The sequence below is a fragment of the Sinohyriopsis cumingii genome, chromosome 10, assembly GCF_028554795.1.
Source record: "Sinohyriopsis cumingii isolate HCF-2022 chromosome 10, ASM2855479v2, whole genome shotgun sequence".
Lineage (NCBI taxonomy): Eukaryota > Metazoa > Mollusca > Bivalvia > Unionida > Unionidae > Sinohyriopsis > Sinohyriopsis cumingii.
The window spans coordinates 187,858-210,806 of NC_142970.1; the positions used below are offsets into that span (position 1 = coordinate 187,858).

General features: G+C 38.4%; 1 protein-coding gene across 3 annotated transcripts in view; it reads right to left on the minus strand.

The window, feature by feature from the left end:
* Window positions 1–22,949, minus strand: part of LOC149789476 (uncharacterized) — a 287,180-nt gene that overhangs the window by 53,727 nt on the left and 210,504 nt on the right. The window lies entirely within an intron of this gene.

Below are 22,949 nucleotides of genomic sequence, written 5' to 3' on the forward strand. Positions count from 1 at the left end.
TGTGTATCAACGCCGTTAAACACAGCAAGAATATTACAGTTATCTCTGATTACTTTTGGAATCTGTGTGTATCGTTGAGTGACATATATCGCATCCTTGTTTTTATGCCTGCCTCGCGAAAATATCCTAGCTGGGTTTTTTTGATTGTCTAACATTACATCATCATACACGACTAGATTGTTAACACCGCCATCAATATCATCGATGCTTGGTGCTTCATCGATATCTGTAATAAACTCAATAACATTGTTTTCAGTGATCTCTGATGCATTCTCGTTAAAATCCTTTAACACCTCGTAGCATCGTTGATCATCTACGCTAGGAGCGATTAAATACAACCTGTCCCATTTCATCCATCTCATTATTAAATTGAGTAACAATTGCGTCTTACCGGATCCAGATGGTCCAATGATAATCATCTGGATCGAGTTGGGAAGCGCTGCATGATGCTTAACTGGTTCTCTTGTTTTAGTCGCTGAAAAGTCAATTATATTCATATCTCTATACATAAATTATGGATCTATATTGTGTGAAGTGTAGAGTGCGTACTGGCACAAATGATATGACAACCGTTACAACAAGAAATAACAGATCAGCGCTTACTGGTAAGTGTGCACGATGCGGTACAAAGAAATTTAGATTTATTTCTATTAGACCCGGAGACGTTTTAAAAAAAAGCGAGGAGGTGATATTGCAGCCAAGTTATCAAAACTCCCCGGAACTCCCTGGGCAAAGTATCCAGGAGAAAAGCACCTCCCAGGATATAACTACTGTGGCCCCGGAACACGATTAGATATCAGACTCGATGATCAAAATCGGCCCAAACCCGGTGAGTATCCAATAAACGCTATCGACGAAGCATGTCGGATACTTGATATAGCTTATCGTAGCGGTGATCTGCAACAGCGTCATATCGCGGATGTAAAATTAATTCACGCGTTAAATACCATTCCTGATAAATCCCTCAAAGAAAAGTTGGCTTCATGGTTGGTAAAATCGGCTATGAAAGGTAAATTAATGATTGGAAGCGGAGCTTCTCGCGCTGGTAATTGAAAACGCTAGGGTTTATAATAACAACATGGAATCCATCTATTATTCTCCGAGAGGATACTGGAAAGGAAAAGCCGCAATTGATAAACTCGCAAGCACTGCAAAAGTAACAAAGGCCACTGCGGCTAATTGGTTATCCAAACAGGCTATATGGCAAATATATCTACCACCACCTAAACAAATCAACTTCTCGCACTTTGATGTTACCGTACCCAATGAAGTTCATCAAGCTGACATATTATTTCTGCCGCATTACAACGGTTACAAATACGCGCTAACTGTAGTTGATGTTGCGAGTCGATACAAACAAGCGGAGCCCTTGAAAACAAAGTCAGCAACTGAAGTAGCCGGTGCGTTTGAGCGGATTTATCGAAGAGGTCCTCTGCGCTGGCCAAATCTATTACAAGTTGATCCTGGCAATGAATTTCGCGGTGCTGTTTTATCAGCGTTGAAACATCATAACGTCGCGGTACGACGAGGTCATACTGCGCTACATCGTGATCAGGCAATTGTTGAACGATTCAATCGGACTCTTGCTGAACGGTTATTTGGATATCAATACGCAAAAGAATTCATCCAAGAAAAACGATCTCGTGAATGGGTCAAAAGATTACCAGGTGTAATTGCAGCGTTAAATAACGAGATTACCCGAGCAATTAACATGAAGCCCAGCGACGCAATAAAAAAAAAGTATATACCCGGAAGATCAAAAATAGATAGCGTTTCCAAGCCGATTCTCGGCGATGTCACTGTTAGATATTTATATGAACCAGGAGAACTTGAAGGCGGCAGAGCAAGAGCTACTGATCCTATTTGGAGTGTTACCACGCATAACATATCAACGATAACACGATCAACTGGTAGACCACCGATCTATAGATTGGATTCAACTGCTCCTCAGCGAGGATTTACTCGCGAGCAACTACAAGTGATACCTGATGCTACTCAATTACCCCCACGTGGCCTTAACTAGCGCCGTTGCGTCTATTGCACTCAAGACAAGTTAACCTCACATTACCACGGATATGACCGAAACTGTTATCGATCCTATCCACGGTAAATTGGCGAGCGTCTTTATCCGAATAACGCCAACGCATTATACAACTGCAACTCGCACAGTGATTATTTTGTTGTTGTCGTAGCGCAATTATTAATTCGGCATCAATATCAAAACGCCGTGTTTTTTTTATCCTGTTGGCGGTAACCCGAGAGTTTTCTATCAATGACGCTAGCATCAATAATGTCATCGTTGTCACTGGCTTCGTCAATAACAATTCTTCGAAGCTGATTCATCCTCCGTACTCTGGACACTGCGAGATAGACTAAATTCGACCATTCGATGCGATTATCAACTATCCAAACAATTGTATCCGTGATAGTCAATCCCTGCGAGGAATGTATTGTTGTTGCGTATCCTAGCGTCCATGGCGATTTATCAGCACGCAGCGCGTCTTCGACAACGCTGATATCAACGAGTACAATATCATTCAGCACCAGTATTTGTTTTTCTGTCCCTGACTTTGTCAGGCCTGGAATTTCAACTTCAATGTTTTGTCGTCGTGTATCCGCGGACCTATAACACAACGGCATTGGACGCGTTAGAAACTTTTCCTTATGCAACGTAAACAACTTCCGCTGAAGTGTGTCTCTGACTATCTTTCTACTCGCTACAATCAAATCATTTGGTCGCCATGCTTCCCAAAATTCATTTAACGGAGTTTCCGGAATCACCTCACGGATTATTTCACACTGGATTTTATCCGGCTGTAATCTAATTAATTTCTTAACCTCGCGCAGTTGTTCATCAAGTGCTCGGTAATCAGTATCGGTTTCTTCATAATAATCCACGAACCCGCTCAACCAATCATGTGGGCGTTCGCCGACAAATGGTGGTGGTTGGCCATGATCTCCACACATTATCACCGCGCAGTTTTTTGTCAACAACCAATCAAGAAACATTTGAAGCGTATCTAACGAAACAGTATCTATCTCATCCCAAATAATAACCTCAGGAATGAACTTCTCGCCCATTCGATCAGGGGTCCATTTATCGCCGCTGTATCGAAAAAAGCTGTGATAAGTGCAAGCATCAACGTTTCGTTGTTTTATTTCTCTTGCAAGTCTATGGGTCGGTGTCAGCACGATTATATTTGCCCGCGTTCGAAATAATTCAATTGCCCGAGTCGTCTTTCCTGACCCACCACAGCCGCTTAAATAAACTGTTTTGTATCTACAAATTGGATCAGAACACGGTGGTGCATTAGACCACTCTGACAATTTGTCACCGCGTAAGTAGTTGTTCTCAACGGTGACATCTGCTGATGGTGAATAATTGCGTAGTATTTCATTTTTAATTCTCCATGTGTCCCAACTCTCGTCCGGATTAGTAAGCGCGGCTACGTTGCTTTCATATTTTGCGTCTATGTACATTGAATCAATCGCAACTCTAACTGCGGTATCAGGAAATCTATTTAACATTGAAAATAAATTGATACAAACATAACCCAACATAGACGCCCTCAAATGCGGATACGTGGGGCTGTCTCCATCGGCGTAAGTAACAACTGTACCCAACTTTGTTCCATTGGACAGCAGAGCTGTTTTGCAATTTACGTATCGATTTTTCGCCACTGCATCAGCGATTACAAAGTCGTATTCGGCGTCATCAATAATCAGCCGTGAGCAATATCGTTTGTAGTCGCAGTTTTTTCCTCCTTGAGTAAATTTACCAATTATTCTTCTACCGAGATCTTTTGCCTCGCTGTTTCGCTGATTAAATACCCGTTTGGACCATTCGATGATATATTCTTCGTCGGCATCAATCTGTGCTCTGGATTCGTCAATTATACTATCAAGACGTTCCGGTTCTGGTAACCACACGTTGGTTTGTTTCCGATATGATATTATCGCGTCGCTGACAATCAACGATACAAGCATGCTACAATCAATCATAAACCGTAGCAGCGCTATTGGAAGCCATCTCTTTTCAGCCATGTGTCTACCGATCCAAATATAACAACAGCGATGAAGTCCTGCTGCGAATTAAAATGATACCACACGAGCGAATCCGGTTAAATCGAAATCAGGCAGCGGCCCATTAATTGCAACACGGGCCATTTCATGTCCAGGGTGTCCAAATCGTTTAAAGTACTCAGCGGCTGATCCATAACCAAGAAAACTAGCTGGATAACAAGCAACCATGTCGACGGAAATAACTCTTTCACGGTCGTATTTTGTGTTCCATAATCCGCCGTGATAGTATTCCAAACAACTAGATTGTATATCCGGGAGGAATTCTTTGCGTGTTGGTCTCCATGCATTTTTCTTTGCTGCAAAATGAGCTGCAACCGATGGAATTGTAAAACAATTTGTTAGTAACTGTTCATTATGCTCACCAAATTCCATGGCGGTTTTTTTTTTCATCTTGTTGTGAAACGCTTCAGTGCGGTATAATTCGCCATTTGGTCGCACAAACTGATCAAAGGAATCCGTATCGTTTTCAGCGCTGCGAAGTAACCACACCGACAATGGGTCGTTTTTACTTAAATGCGCAATAGCGTCGAATAGTTTCCCCTCATTGAGGAAACCATCCCGGGAGAATTCTTCAGGTATATACTTTACGGTTCGTTCCCGCGGAAATATTGTGACCGCGGACGTCCACGCGTGTTCGTTATGATCAATAATTTTAATTGGGGTTCCTTTTGATTTATATTTTGATTCGTATAATACTTGTCCGGTTATCGTTGTAACGGTTATTGGAAATCTCAGCGACGTTTCCAATCTAGCTATGTCACTGATGGTTGCTCCACGCTCGCGCACTGTCAGTTCCCATTGGTTGATTTTACTACGCCGTAGATCAGTCAGTTTGTTTCCTCGACATGCATTTGTAAAATGCTCTATTATTCGTTCTGCTACACAATTGAGTGGCTTCGCCACTGACGACGTTGACTGTTTCATCGGCGCTAGTTTTCCAATATCAGGTTTCTTATTTAACGGGTATATTCCATAAACAACTGCTGTTTCAGGATACGCTCGTTCATAGTATGGTTTGTCTATTCCAGTTAACAGCCCCGGCTTGGAGTCGCGGCTCAACGTAACCGCCTTGTTGCCGCTACGAACTGGTTCAAATTTATCTCGTATAATGCAATTGCCTGATTCCATCCGGACAATGAATTTCACTCTGAAGAAATACTTGCTGGAGCCAAGTTGTGATATTATCGTTGCCGCGCGTTTGTCGTTCATGGTAGCATCAACAACGCCATCAATTCGAAATGTTGACCAGGTGTGAGATGCACCATCACGCTTGAATTCATTGATACAATCACGAATTTTATTTAACAGGGTTCTATCGTTTATTAACGCTTTTGGTACGTCCTTGAGGGTTCTATCGAGATTAAATTTAACATTTTTGTAACGCTTGATCGCTGATAATCTCTCAAACTCCTCCTCCATATAATTAAAACAAGTATTTAAATGAAAGAATTATTATATAATGAATCACTGCATATGGTTGATGATTGGGTCGACAACCCCGTGCAATAAATCATGTAGAGGTGAATTTTGTGGATATCATTTACAAAGCGTTCGTAATGGTTCAAATGGCCCCCTCCCGTGCTTGGTTTGCCACGTTGGAGTGCGTGGTAAATCACAATTATGTATCAATTGTGGCGGCAAACGATACAGGGAACTAAAACGCTATTATGACAAACGAATAAAAAATGCCGTCATTGACTCCAACAACGACAGGATTATAAAAACTCCTCAAGACTACATTGAATGGTTTATAATTAAACCAAGTAATGAATTAAACAAATAGTATTGTTATACAAATGAACGAAGAATTTCAACCGCATCCCGTGCTCGTTAATTATGAAGCATCTCGTGACGGTGTTGTTAGACATCGTAGACTAAAAAAGCCGGTTGGTGTTGTTAGTAATAGCGGGTATTTGATGTTTACTGCGGAAGGAAAAAACTATTATGTTCACAGGATGGTATTTGAAGTATTTAACGGATTAATCGAGAATGGGTTTGTGATTGATCATATTAATAATAATAAGACTGATAATTCTCTTATAAACCTGCAAGCTATCTCGCAAAGTCAGAATACCAAAAAAGGCGGAACTGGTAAATACTCAAAGAAAGCAAAGAGTGTAAAATCATTTGATACAACAACGCACGAAGAAAAAACTTTTCAGTCAATGAATGAAGCCAGTAGATATTTTGATATTTGTATGCCCGCAGTACGATTTGTTGCAGAAAATATAACTAAAACAGCGATCTCAAAAAAGACCGGACACAGAATTCGATTTTCATATTATCTGAATGGGCATCAAGGGAGATAACTCGTTTTGTGATAGCGTCGCATGACAAGAGTTACGTCCCTTGAAGTCCAATTAATGTTACGATTAATTAATCATTTTACGATGAAAACTAATGAAATACACGCTGTTTCATTTAAATGCTGTGAAACACCATTAATAAGTATTCAAGGATTTAACGATTCAAGGGAATTCAAATTAACACACACCTTGTGACTGACACCGCTGTATTAGTCACTTTATATATAAACCGACTCGTTATAAGCCTGGGGCTTTCGAAAGCCGATTCGATCAATCAAAACTAACCCACGCACTTGACCCCGGCGTGTGGTTGTCTTTTGTTCACAATCATGCAACCGGGTTAATTTAATTGGGTTGTTTTTGATTGGTCGAATCGGCCGTAGAGTTCCGCCCCGCCGTTTTATGTTTGTGCTGTCTTGTGCCGTCCCATCATCCATCAATCATTTCATTGTAAATATATCCATCCTTAATTAAGTACATGTAGTGATGTCCCCCCAAGCATATCTTCTGGGCGGTCTACGATGACGTTTGTCACCCTAGGCCTCCCTCCCGGAGATGTATGTTTCGGGGTTCCCTTGGGCTCAGATGGATGCGAAGGCACCCAAGGGGTTCCAAGATGTGTTGTTGATGGATGTCCTTAATTAAGTAACCGATGGGCCTCTCTGACGTCATAGGGCGCCAGCGGGGTTGCCAAACGGGTCTTTTATGTATGTGCCGTCCAATCATAATACTCTCTGTTAACACGAAGATGCGGTGGCAACTTCATGTTATACGAGTCCATAATCACGCACATATTTCTCTAGGCAGCACCTTTATGTGCCTAGAGTTCATTTTGTAAAACATTTTTTTTTATATTAGAAATAAAGATGTTTATAAGAATATGAATATCGAAGACATCAATAACATTAAAAAATCAAGGAATTGTATTATCTGATAAGCTTGATAACCAAAAAATATTGTCCGATTATGAAATTATTAACGAGCAATCAAAGAAAGGTCGATATACCTTGCCATGTGAGTATTCTTTTATAAAGCGATTACAATATACGATCAATGAAAACCTGTATGGCAATGACGTAAATTCATTTATTGGATTGTTTACTACCGTTGAAAAAATACGACGAAAACTCGGACAGGCTTTTGAACGGCGTCGAGAAATCTCTAATAAAATTAAAAACATCAGGAAGATTCTAGACGAAGACGCTGTGGAGGAGAGAACTCTCTCAATTGAAATCACCGATTATACTCATTGAAGTTACTATGGCATAACTGTGTGTACAAGTAAAAAAAAAATAAAACGTGAAAACAACATTTCTTTTTTGCCATCAGCGAAGTCATATACGTGTGCAGGTATATTTCTACATAGGATTTTCTCCTCCAAGAATTCTTATCAATCTGGATTTTCCTATACAACTATGTGCGTACTGAATTAACTGTTCGTGGTCGCAGATAATTACTGCGACACCGCCGTTTTCACGTAGTTGCTGATATTGCTGTGGTGTTAGCAAGAATCTATCATCACCGTGTTCAGCAACCACTAGTTTAAAACCCTCCCCGTGATTATTTTTGAAGCATTCCCGGATTGCGTCGTATAGTTTGACTTTGTCGTTGATGGATACTTTAACCTGGTAGTACATTATTAAATAACTCAGTATTTAATTGCAATGACGTGTTGGGGTTTTGTATTATAAAATTAGAAGAATTTTATTTATAATAAATGGTAGGTGAATCACTTACAACGAGATTAGCACGTGAAAGACTAGCAGCGCTTAAAAAGTTTATACCGTTACGAGACAGAGTGAGAGAGAAACTTCAAACGCGGCAACAAATGCAAACTGATTTTGCTGTTGGAAGCGAACAGTTATTTGCCCCGGTAACTAAAGCGACCAAAGATGTTACGGCGGCAACTGTACCCGTTCTCGGTGTGCTTGAAAAGATAGCAGCAGAGACCGAACAAACAAAAAAGTCTTTAGAAACACTTCCCGTGGATATAGTAACCACCTCACGGCAACAACAACGAAAAGAACGAGTATTAAAAGAACTACAACAGCGCCAACCACGACCTATTGCACCGCCCCCCGATCCAAAAGAACCTTATGTTACAATCGCCGACGAAGAAGAATTAGAAGGTGCTACTGCAAAAGAGCCAGAAGAAGAATTACAAGAACAAGAAGAATCAATAATTACCTTGAAAGGAAACATACCCTCAAGAATACTTAAAAAAAAGTACAATAGATGAAATTAGAAATTATCGAGATGGAAAAGAATTAGTTGATTTTACTGCTAAGAATTTTAAAAAAAACAATACGAGATAGACACATCAATAGTGGTTATGACGATAGAATAACGAAATTGGAACATTGGACAAGAATAGTATTCTTAGCAAAACACCATCTAGTTAGAATACCATCGGATGACACGTATCAGAATTTTCATCAAGACGTAAAAAGCCGAGTGAATGAGATTAATCCCGCTAAGAAATTTACCGCTATTGGATATTCAAATGGAACTAAGAGTTTCAACGCTAGCGTTACTTGTCCTGGTAATGTTCTCAGTGATATATCACGGTTAGAAGTACTTATCGGAGGGAAACCAGCCGGAAATAATTCCAGAGAAATTATTAATGAAGCCGCTGATATTTGCAAGCGGCTATTTGCCGGCGGCGTAATGGGTATTGATATATATCGAATGCTCATAAACGAACTCGTGGATGGTTTTGATGACCACGGTCATTACAGCGATTGATCAATCACTGGTGATCACAATCACTAATTGGAAAACATTAACATGATAATAATAAGATGATCATACACTACAACCATGATAAACCAGTACTCGTCTACGTGGTAAACTCGCGATTGCCTGTTTACCGCGCGTACTATGGAGATGGTCTCGGTAATACCATTGCGGGGTTATTTACAAGAATGGCTCCAAAAGTAGCGCCGTTAGCCAAACAATTATCAATGAAGGCTATTGACGTTATTCGTGATAGGGGTATTAGTGCTATTGGAGATGTTGCCGGAAGGGCGTTTTCTGCCGCACGAGATAAACTAGCATCGTTGGTGAGAAAAAGAAAACAGAAACCACCGGTGATGCCATCAACGACAGTGATGCCTGCAAATGTCAGTAAAGTAATAAATAACGCCGTGGAAGAAAAACTAGAGTCATTGGCGGCTCAGTCATTGATGACGACTCCGTCGTTGGCGGCTCAGTCACTGATGGCAAAGCCATCCACCGATGCAACAACCAGCGCTATCATGAACGCGATAGCGGGGAGTGGCCTTAAACAAAATTCAAAGAATTTACGACGAAAACGACGTTGATGAAAATCGTAGATTTTCCACTCAAAGAGTTTTGCAATTGAAAACACCAACATGAATAATAATAAAAATGGTTAAACGAAGAGCCGATCCGGCGTTTGATATGGATGCCCCAATGGATAAGGATGATTCCGTCCGTAATTATCAATATTATTCCTATCAACCGCCACAAGCCAACCTACGATCGCGAATTGAACTTCAAGTCCATGATACCAGTAAATATTTTCTGCCATGTGAAGCGTTTATTGAAATCGAAGGAAAACTCGTAACAGATGTTGCAGCTGATACACCATACCCAGATGAATCTCGTATTCAAGTTAGCTTTGTCAACAACGGCATCATGGCGTTATTTGAGAGTGCTAGATATCTCATTGACGGGCGAGAAATTGAATCAATAGAAAGCGATGTTGATGTTGCAACAACGATAATCGGGCTAGCAAGATATTCTGATGATTATACAAGATCGGCGGGTCCGTCTATGATGTTCGCTAAGGATACCCGAAATAACGCTGACCACATTCAGTACATTAACGTGTTGATACCACAAGATACTTCAGTTGCTAATCAAGCTGAAGCGGCTAATCCAGACCGCAGACCAAGACCAGGCGCTGATTTTACTATTATGAGAAGTGTTAACAATGATTTCAATCTAGGATTTGCAACACGAGTAGCAACATTGCAAGGACAACAACGACGGTTTTCATGCGCGATTCCACTCCATCATATATTTGGATTCTGCAGAAACGTCAGAAAAGTTATCTATGGAGCCAAACACACAATAGTGTTAGTGCGAAGGGGCAATGACAACAATGCCATCTGGCGTGCTGCTGGTGTCGCTGCCGGTAAGGTCGTTTTAGATAAAATAGCATTGTGGATGCCAGTGTTGACTCCATCAATTACCACGGAAGCACGATTGGTATCATTTATGGAACAGGGGGGAAAATCATTGTTGAGTTGGCTAGCGGTAACAACTGATGTCAAAGAGGATAATGTCGGTGAGACATTTACATGGCACTTGGCATCCAAACAAGGTGTTTCAGCTCCACGTCATATATTTGTTGCGTTACAGGATATAAGACGATTGAATAATCAAGAATACAGTCATATGATATTTGATCAATTAGGAGTCAGTGAGGTTTCGCTGAAAATAAACGGACAACAGGAACCGTCCGAGGATATACAGCTTAATTACAACGACAACCATGTTGCTCGCGTGTATCATCGGATGCTGTCATTTATGGCGCGTGATCAAAACGTCGATACCGGTTTGCAAATATCACAACTTGATTTTAAAAACTTGTATCCGATTTATTACTTTTCGTTGGAACATCTTGATTTAATGAGACAATCCGTCGTTGACATACACTTCCGAGCTCGTATAAACCCGGGCGGCGTTAATTATAGAGCGGTTGCTGTCATTCTCAGCGATAAATCAATGCTGTTGGAGGGAGTTGGCGGACGAATGAGAGTTGTTGATGTACCAGTGGAAAATCTTTAAGTGAAAACATGTAACAATTAAATTAATCTGTTATTTAATAAAAATGTCATATAATGTTGTCAATGGTACGCTGACTGATGGTCAGGTCAAGAAATTGAAATCAAAGTCCGCTAAACAATGTGGAACCACAGTGACGTTAAAGCCATCACAGATGACTGGCGGCAATCATAAAATATCATTGACGGGAAGACAAATCAAACATTTCAACGATGCAATGAAGAATAAAAAGGGTGTTCAAATAACTTTTTCAGCCGCAGCGATCAAAGACATGGAAAAGACCGGCGGGATATTTCAGTTGTTGGCTGCGATTCCAGCGTTGATTGCAGCGGCTGCTCCAGCGGTGGCGATGGCGGCGGCGTTAGGAGCCGTTGGTACCTCAGCGGGGATGGCACTAAAGAAGGCAACTGGGCAGGGATACAAAAAAAAAAAGAAACGAGGACGATCCGTAGCAGGAAAGGGCCTAAGACTACCAGGAACCCCGTATTCATGGTACTCGGGAAAGGGTCTAAGACTAGGGCCCGTTTATTAACGCAAGGGTCTATAACCCAGGAACCTATGGCTTGAGGAGTCAATGACTCCTATGTCTAATTTTGACCTAATCGATGCTGCTAAAGAGTTATCGCTGAAAAACTTTAGAGGGGTTTTTATGAGAGATCAATTACCGGCGGCACCAAACCGTGTTGAAACCGGTATCATCAACCTGGATAATTCTACCGGAGCGGGGACTCATTGGGTTGCATACGCGATTGATCCGCGCGCGATTGTTTATTTTGATTCATACGGGTTAGCCCCGCCAAACGAGTTCATGCAGTATATACAACGACGAAAAATCTCTGATTTTCGACCCCCGGTTTTTTATTCCACGCTGCCAACACAACAATTAAATGATCCACCGATATGCGGACGTGAAGTATTAAATGTACTCGCGGCGATTTCATCGTCGAAAAAACCGCCTCATGTAGTTGTAAACGAGTATACAAGTGAGGTCGTAGAAGCTCAACGGATTTTAGAGAATAACATTTACAATAACAATGATTGATATCTGGGGACGATTTATTTCAGCGCTGAAAAAACCCACCACGGAAACATCTGCGGATTCCATCAAGGATGTAAAAAAACTAATTGAGGATGAAATCGCTGAGACGCTAAACCTAACGGAGGTCGACCCGGACGAAATAGTTGTATTTCAAGATCGCCAGGGTAAATTGAAAAGCAGTAACGTGTCACTCAGTGACGTTTTAACACGAAATAGTGATGCCGCTGAAAACGCCATAGCGTTGTATTCCAGCGACGGACGACTTAAGCCAGGAGAACAATACAAGACGGTCACGGAAAAAATGGATATATTGGGTAACAATCTTATATCCATGTCGAGCTCATTAAATACCTTCTATAATAGATTTAACACACAAGCAAGTCGGCTCACGGAAGTACAAAAATCTGCCAATGAGTTTACAGTGTTTAAAAAAAATATCATTGAAAATTTTTTTATCTCTCCACTTAATAAACTCGATATAAAACTCCCCGATATTAAAAAATCCATCGAAGATGTTAAAACAAATTTAATTGATATTACTGCGGTTTAAAAAACCCTCGACGATCAAAAACCCACTAACGACGCCGCGGATAAGTTTTTTGGAAAACCACCCAAGGTTGTCACGACCCTCGATGAGATTAAAACGTTCATTGACGAGCAAAAATCCCCCAATAGCCCTCTTCAAACATACTTTAGTACGCTCGTTAGCGTCCAAGCGTTTGTCGACAAATATAAACCCATCAGCGATATCGCGAAAAAGTTTTTTGGAAGCCCGCCTGCGGCTGACAAGACTCTCGCTGAAATTAAAACATTCGTGGATAAACAAACAACCTCCAATATCATCGCTGATAAATTCTTCGATGGGCTCTTTTCAAACAGTTTAATCATGAAATTGAATGATATCGCCACGCATGTACGATTACAACAGGTACTTAAGTTCAATGAGATCATCCAGAAGTTTTTTGGAAGCTCGCCTGCGGCTGACAAGACTCTCGCTGAAATTAAAACATTCATTGACGAACAAAAATTCGCCCGCGGCGTCGCTGATAAGTTTTTTGAAGATATCAAAACGAAATTGATCGACATTAACGTGAATAACGCGTCCGTGAATGAAAAACTCGACAAAGTAAAAAATGATTTAGATGACATTATTAATAAGAATAGAAACGATATCGCAAAACTTACCGAGGATTCACTCGCACTCGCTAGGATGGCTACGGACCTTAGCACGTCCATCAGCAAAATAAAAATTCCACACCCCGCCGTGCATGTTGATAACATCGTGTACACGGTAGCTAGTGGGGTCCTCGATTGGGTCAAGGGTGGTGACCGCAATAGGGTGACGTTTGACCATCAAGGTGTACAGGGTTGTTATCGATTTACAACATTACATCGTATTCCATTTACGTTGCTTGTCACGATACCCGACCGAACTGGTATTAACACAATAACATATATAAACGATGCCAGACAATATTCTGCGGTTCACGTATCTACATCCGACGAAATAGTTAGAACAAAAGTACCTTGGATACTAGAATATGTATCTGCTATTCCACCAAATCTTGACCGCGTCTCCGGCGATTATTAATTTCACGGCGGTGGTATCGCAACGGTAATCCGGCTACGATACAATGTTCAACAGCGACACCACGAACGCGAAAATCACAATTTGCATCCGGTGTTATACCTAACGTCGATTAATTTAACGGCGATGTATTTAATAAATGGATTCGCCGTCACGTTACAGATACGACACTGTGCGAGAATACGCCGCCGATTTAAAGGCGCGCTCGGAACAATATAATGTAAAAATAAAAAAATACCATCGAAAAATAACCGCGATTGACGTCGCTGTGTACTCGATATCCGGGATCATGGCCGGCACGGGTGTTATTTTGTCGTCGGTTACAATGATAGCTCCGATTGCTATTTCCGCGGCAACAACAATCGCGGGGGTTGCAATCGCAATTACAAAAAAACTATCATCGTGTGCTCAGAAAAAACTCAGCGAGTATACAGTTCGCCACCAAATAGTATTTAACGCGTACTCGAAATTATCCGAATTGATCTCGCTGTCGATAGATAATTCGTTTATATCCGATGTTGAATTTTTCGCGATGACCCAGTTGTATAACTCCGCGATGTTGAAATTAGAAACTGAAAATAACTTTAGTGATAACAATAATGTCACTCGAACTGCTTCAACGGATCGCGGAGAACACAACTCCGATACAAACAAGCATGATATCGATAACGTCAACAAACCCCGAATTCAGTGTAAACTTTCCTTCGCCGATTCCTGTAAAGGAAATAGCGCTAGCGAAATTACGGGTGTATCATAGCTGGCCTAATATCAGATCAGTAGCGTTTAATGATCAGAAACCAAATAACTCGCTGATGTTCGCAAACAGTAATAAACCCAATGGAACACCAGACTGGAAAGAGGTTTCGATACCAACTGGGTCCTACCAAATTGAACAAATTGATGCTGAAATCCAGCGTAGAATAAAATCAATCACCGGTAAGGAATCAAAAATAGCTATAAAAGTTCATGAGCCGACGTTGTCATCGTCCATTGAGATATCCACGGAGGGGTACGTCGTAGACATTTATAACAGTTCAATAAGAACCGTATTAGGATGGCTAGAAAAAAAACCTCAACGACGCGTTGAACCTGACACAAGTGTGCCATCATACAATGAAATTTATCTATCATACCGAAATGATTTATCTAAAATAAGAAAAAAAAGATTAGCCGAAAGATTTATATTCACAGATAAAAAAACCATACAATGGGATTTTATCGTTAAGAAAACAGATGAATCAACTGTTACCATAGCGCTCACGTTATCTGACATCATTGGTTACTTCGCTGAGATCAATCGTAATTTTCGGATACAGCTGGAACAACTACGGCGGACAAACTCACAAAAGCACGTTGAAGTGTTAAATCAACTTGTATCGGACATGGAATATATCCACGAACGAATCATTCAGACTATAATTAATAACAACGATGATAACAAACAAAAGTTTCTAACCGGTTACAATATCACAGAAGCCGATTTACCGAATTTTAAGTTTTCCGAATACAACGCGCGCGAACTAGAGAAGTCTATCGGTGATTTTCTCGCCGAGCCTAAACAGGATTTAACGCTCCTTAAATACAACAATGACCCAGATGGAGGCGGCAGACATATTGCTCCGCATAACGTAAATATATCGACGGTGATGGCGCTCAATTTAGTATGCGATGCAATTGAAGGAAGTTATCAGATAGATACCAAACAATCAAATCAAGCTCAACAGGGATACATCCTTTATTCATTTGCACCAACGGCTCCTCCAGGGTTTTTAATAGTTGAAAGTCCAATTAATCCAGTCTATATGAAATGCCATAATAAATTGTTAACAAGAATTAATTTCAGACTTAGTGATCAGTCAAATAATCTAATTGATTTACAAGATGAAGAGTTAGTGGTTACTCTATTTGTGAGATCGTAAATAATTTTTATTGTAATGTGTAGCAGCAGAGGGGGCGATGACATCAACGTGGTCGTCGCTGTGTTTACCGGACGCTGAAGACACTGAGATCGACGCGCGCAGCGATTAATTAAACCAGTGCGTCGACGTAACAATTGTGTGATTCCCCCCCCCCCCCATGACGACGACGACAACGTGGTTGTCGTCACTTTTTTTTTACCACGCGGCGACGACGCTTGATCTCTAAATGCAGAAAGTATCAATTAAACCAAATGACGCTTGAAACAAATGTCCGATTCGCCCCCTCTGCTGCTAAAAGTGTGTTTTGAGGTCCCATGGGGGTGGAGGTGGGTAGTGCACATGACCCCCACATGTCATCTAATTCACAATAAGCTATCTTTTTAAATAAACCTATAGAAAATGATTGAAAATTCAAATCTGAATAAAAAATCCAATTGACATGCTTTGAAAGAAAGATACAGTTGGTAGATTTAGCATTGTGAAATATCAACACCATACAAACAAATGTTTACAAACACTCAGATAATCACAGGTACACTGACAATAAAAACATACATCAAGTTTCTGTCTTTAAAGTCCATTGGATTGCAAATTATGTCTTAATCTGATGCAGTTTTTTCTGCTTTCAATAGTTCAATTGGGGGTGGGGTTGAAAGTAATGGATGTGTCATTGTTCAAAACGACCATAACATAGCACTGTCCAAATTGCACCTGATGCAGTTTGACCATGAGATATGCTTGTCTTTATAGAATAATAAATATACCATATTTCCAGGCTTATAAATAAATGTGGAATATAAGCTGAATAAGCATATATTCATTATTTTTATCCTTCCTACATATATAAGTCAATGCGGAGTATAAAATGAGACCAGATCAATACCTCAACTTTGTCTTTTTCACTTCACTCCACACCACACCAAGAATTTTATCCTATCCATAACTCGGTAGATTTTCAGGTCAACCTCATTAAATGTAGCTAAAAGTATCCAATTTGTTCCACATAAAGTATTTTAAAGGAACTGTGTATTGTTAGCTACATTTATTGACAATGACCTATACATTTATTGAATTACAGATAGAACAAAATTTTTGATGCTGTGTGGAATAAAACTATGGTAACTTCAGGTTTTATGAATATTAATGGTATCACTGTATGCTGTTTCAGATTACCCACAACATGGAAATTGCATCACTTACATTTGAATGCTTTTTCCAGTTTTATTTTGAAGAGAGAGTGGAAGGAATATGGATTTCATTAAATTTATATTCTTGCACCTTCTGATCAAAATAAAATATGCCCCAATGTGAGAAAGATTTCAGCCATTATAGCTGAAGCTTTTGTGAAGGAGAGAAAACAGAAACATATTAAATAGTTAATGGAAACTATTAAAATACATACCATACTTCTTCAGTTTCAAAGTTATACAGTGTTCACAACAAATAACATTAACCTTTATGAGTAAGTGCACATACATTTCCTGTAGGTAGGTGGCATTTGGTTTTGAACTATGTTTATACATTATATATGGGCTCCTCTTCAGTCTCCTAGATATGTCTCCTCTCCATTGGTCTAAATTTATAAAGCGGTTTTATGTGTTAGTGTTGCCCCCAAAGGTCTTTGGTATGTGTTTTTCCATTTAAAAAAATCAAAAAGAATTTAGAGTGAAATTTAAAAAAAACATCTTTTAGAATTTGGGTTACTCTTTCCTTTCTAACATTTTTGACAGATTTTACTTATCAGAATTCCTGTAATCAGGAACCATACCAGTGGCCTAGTGGTTAGAGCATTAGCCTCGGATGCGGGAGGTCATGGGCTCAATTCCAAGTCGAGTTGTAACAAAAATGGTACTAACAGCTGACTCACTTGTCGCTCAGCATTAAGAGGTTAGTGTTATGATTGGTTGGCCTGGTGTCAGGATAATGTGACTGGGTGAGTCATCATGCTACATATCTGCGGCATGATGCCCCAGTGCTAGACATTACTATAAACTGCCACACTGCAGACATCATAGCGATGACTGAAAAATTGTGAAAACTACATTACAAATTAAAATCACACACATACTCCTGTAATCAGGTTTGCCATTTTTCCATTCCCAGTTTGAAATAATGAGATTATGGAGATCAAACTTCCTTCCATAGGCATAAAGCTATATGCTGGTTTCCTTCCCCCGTATTTCTCTTTTGTGATCTTTGCCATATGATTTTCATTATATTTTGTTTTTGCTATGTGCATGTTGCTATATTTTGCTATATTGTGTGGTTGCATCTCCTGTTTTTGTGTTAGGACTGGTATCAAAAGTCCAGTATTATTTGTCTAGTTGTTGATTTATTTGGAAGAAAAAAATATTAATTGTCTTCCTTTTTTTCTTCTCCCTTTTTCATTTTCCTTCTTTCCTTCTTTTTTCTCTGTTACTCTGGCTATAGCCCTTGTATATGAGTAAGATCATAACTGTCCAGTAACTAACACTACAAACCTCTCTCTCTCTATCCCTCTCATATCAGGGCATTATTTATTTACTCATGAGGTGCAAGAAGAAAAATGTGTTGGAATACCAGCCTTTGTCATGGCTATGCAGTTTCTAACTTGTCTATTCTAAGGTACATATGGAATCAGATCACAATTACTGTATATACTCGTGTATAAGCCAAATATTTTGGTGAAAAATAAAGGCCTGGAAGAATGGGGGGTTGGGGGTTGGCTTATCCATGAACCAATACCTAAACTTTTCAGTGTTAAGGTCTTTTTGTTGACTACCATAATGGTTGTAACTCTTAGGGCATGAAAAAATATTTTTTTCTGTGCCCTAAGAGATAGGCATGTAAAAATATAACTTTTGGTGACCCGACAATTATTAAACTTTATAAAGTGCTATGATTGATTTTATTATTTTGCATGTGCATATTTTCTGGATTCTCCAACATGAAATAAAATAAAGGTAAATACAGACTTCATAATTCACGGGCCACTTGAGTTTACCCGGGTGATCAGGATGAACTATAATGTACATTACTTACACAGTGCAAAGCGTCACTTAAATCCTTATTTATTCCCAAACATATTAGATACAGATTTTACTTTATTCATTGGTTCAACCAAATTGCATTCTTTCAGATAACATCTCAGCTAGTCCTTAATAGCTGTTTCATTTACGCTTAATCATGCACTCACAAGTTATTCATTTTCAATAATATAAGCAATCCTACAAACTGAGGTAATATTTTTAAACAGATATGCACGTTTAATTGTACAAGGCACATAACCAGCATAATTTACATGTTTATGAAGAGTGGTAGTAATAAAGGCTACAATTCTCATATAGATCAACTAAGATCAACATCAATCAATTTTAGTTTTGTGTTTTGGCTGAACAAACATCATAACTTTCCACACAATGGAACACATGATGCTTCAGCATCTCCTATGTTGATAGTCAGTCAGCAAATTTGTTACCTAGTTTTGTAAAATGGGGTTTAAGGCGTACCTATGAACTTTTTAAAAGTCAATTAGGGAGACTGAATAAAAAAATAGAGATTGGAAGAAAAAATTGGGAGGTTTTTCATGAGATTTTTAAAGCCTTGTTTTCACTAAATATTGATCGATCTTCCTGGCACAATATGCGTGAAATTCACAAAAAGACTTGCAATTTCTCCCTGTGATACACCCTATTTTCCCCCAGGTCATGCGCTATTTTCATATTCTGGTCAGCTGTGGTCAAACTGCACAATAGCTAAACATTAGTCTTAAATAAACAAGCAAGAAAGCCAGTGCAGCTAATTAAAAGTTAATCCTTATCAATGCAACTATTTTGTGGAAACGACTGGCCCTCCATTATAATTCAAAGAAATCATGTTCTACACTATTGTGTGTTTTGCAAGCACCAGCATTTGAATGGCAAATAAAGGATTCCCAATTTTGTTGAACTAAAGGTACCTAAATAGGCAGCCTCATGGTATGGTACATGTGGCAACTATTTTCCCCTTGTTGTATATCTGACATTATTCCCTTATTGTCAACTCGTATAGTATTGTTTACTATAAAACATGTATTCTGAATTAGTTTTTGAGGACACAATTTCTGCATGATATGTATTTTCATTCCTTTTAATTTAACAGTGGTAATTAACATTGGTACATATGGTATGAAAATGATAGGTGTTCACTTGTGTAAGTTTCTTTCATGGGAATGGTGCTATAGCATATGGAGTTATAGTATTCTTAGTGATCACTCTTGGGATTGAAATTAATTGTAGACGATTTTATTGTTTTTTTCTCTCTATTTTTCTGGTTTATTTTTATTTTTTTGTTGTTGTAGAGGTTAAAAAAATCATTAATTTATGTGAATAATGTTTAAACTTAACATTCTTTTTAGTGAAGAAGTGAATTGATTGGACGATGTAGGATGTTTCTTGTTTAGAAGAAATGAAAATCGAAGACATAATGTAATATTTGGGAATTTTCTGCAAAAATCAGAAGATATTATGAAATCTGGAGGTAGGCGTAGAGTGATCCAAATATCAGGATTTGTTAAAAAAATTATTTGTTAAAAATTTGTTTTGGATGAAAGGTCGCTAACATCAAATAACAACTCAGCTTTTATGGCTTTAGCATAATTTTCAAAACATTATTTCTTAAACTTCATTATTGTATTTTGGAGATATCTTTAAAGTTTAGCGCAATGGTGCCCATGAATTTTTTCCAAGGGATGTACTTATTTCAGCATGCAATCAAACCTACAATGTACATGTGGTGGCACCATTATGTGAATATGTTCAGTAGCCTAATTGCAAGTGTCGAAATGAACTGGATTGTTGTTCATTGTGTTGTCATACTGGGATTACATTTTAATGAGTTAGGTATTTACAATTTCAAAGCAAAGTAAAAAAAGTAATTACCAGTACACTGATATAGAATGTCCAATGTAATAATGCATAAACAAACAATAATTGAGTCAAAAGAGAGACATAGTGTTAGAAACTTGTGATTGCTAAATTCTTGTCATCGTTCAATCAAATTATACACAAATCTAAATTAGGTAGAAACAATAAAACAAAAAAGTAAAGAAATTATTTTTCAAACAAGTTCATACCATTTCTTTTTAATAATCATGCAAGCCAACCTCGAGATAAGTATAGAAGTAATTTTTTTAAATATAAGATTGTCTAAATAAATGCATGTATAACTGACCTCATGCATCTTGATATATCTTGGAGTTGTGGGTTGGCTTTTACGTGGGTCAAACACTTTAAGCGTTTATACCTGTTCAGTTTGGGGGTCGGCTTATGTGCGAATGGGTTTATACGCGAGTATATAAGGTATATTATGTATATTTAATTTAAATTGTTTGTTAGTTTTAATTTTTTTAATTTCAATACACGTTATTTTAATGTAACATTGTTTGCTGGGCTTGACCTTGTCCAAAATTGAGTTAATTTCTGCTTGACCTGATTGACTTTTTCTTCTTCATTTATGTAAAGAACTAAAAATAACTTCATTATACTCTATGTGTATGAGCTGATTAACTGAATTATTATTCAGGTAAACAAGAAATGGTAAATATGTTGATCAGGGTCAGAGTTTTGGAGATTGCCAGATGAATTTTATTGGTTATTGTGTAGTAAGTAAACAAGGATCGTTAAGATCATTCTAGAAGGTTATTTTCCATTAGGTAATGGTTGTTTTTAGAAAATGATAATGTGACCTGAGGTCAAGCAGAAAAATATATTATCTTAAGACTGTGAAGATTTTACCAGTCATGCTTTACAATCTAGCACTTTGCAAGTTGTATTATGTTGTGACCAGTTTGGGCTGAATTTTATTTTTCTTCAAATTATTGAATTATTGATTATTTTCTCTGGAAATACTAAAGTGCTCTGACAAAATTCTTGGATAAAGACATTCACTGGAATTTATACTGAATTCAAACCTGGAATAATATTTATGTGATTCAACAAGAGACTGTTGACACATCAGCACTTCACTGACCATAACAGACATGTCATTGCCTTCAACTTTGGATCTCATTGGGACTTGAACTTTCAGGACTTTTTATTACTAGGACTCGTGTTTTTAATTCTTGGATTACAATTTGGATTTAATTCATAATACTGTAATTTCTTTTTTCTTATTTTTCACTTTTTATTCTAGGGAAATAAATTATTTGTTAAATTTTACAAAGCTTGTTATCTTCACTCTTTTCTGTCACTTATTTTAAGAGCATAAACTCGTAACAATTAATAGTTCCAGTTTAGTACCCATGAATGTAGTCCCAGTCTATTTTAGAGCATTTGTTCCTGTCTCCTTTTGGTGGTGATACAAGAGCTAGATTAGGCATTCTTGGTATGGATTTAAAAGTAATTGTTTATTCATTAGAATAAGAGCTAATGGTGTGGTTGTCTGAGTTTCGGCAACAGTGTACAGTGAGTAATAAGGTCTTGGTGATGATCTGGAAGTGAAATCTGTATTCCAATGCATGTTCCATTGCGCACTGCTTTGTTTACAGCCCAGCTTCTCAAAGAAATGCCAGTGAAGCTATGACAAGAACTTCACCATTAAGTCATTTTCAAAGGTACTTTAAACTGAGATATGATTATTATTATTAAGACACAAAGGAAAGTTCAGTACTGAGTAACAAATGTAGAGACTAAAGTAAAATTATCTGTGTTTCGATTCCATATATGTAATCAAGTTCAAACAATGTAATATATTACTAAAGTACAAGTCACATGGGTCATGTATGCACATTTACTCATTTTAAATTTTATATAAATTATTCTTCTAAAATTTAACACTAATTTTCTTTAACCAAAGTCTAATCAATGCTGATTACTGAATGCTCTGCACTTTAACTGTCACCAAGAAGCTCCAGACAAAACTGATCTATTGCTATGGACTTTTTTTTACAAAGGTAGCTATGTACTAAACTTGGGTCAAAAAAAGAGCACGTTGAGTGGAATCATCACAATCGAGGGTAGTAAGAATTTGTTTATCAATGTGCATAACTTTCATTGTGACATCGCAGTGCATGACATTCAATCTGGATTGTACTGGATCACACCTTTAGGTTTATTCATCCCAAAATGTGTACATATGTTAACACTGATTCTGCCATATACACCTCTCAGGGTGTCTAAATAATGACCTTCCAAGGAATATAGCTGTATACAAATCCAAATGAAGTGAGTACCACTTAAAGG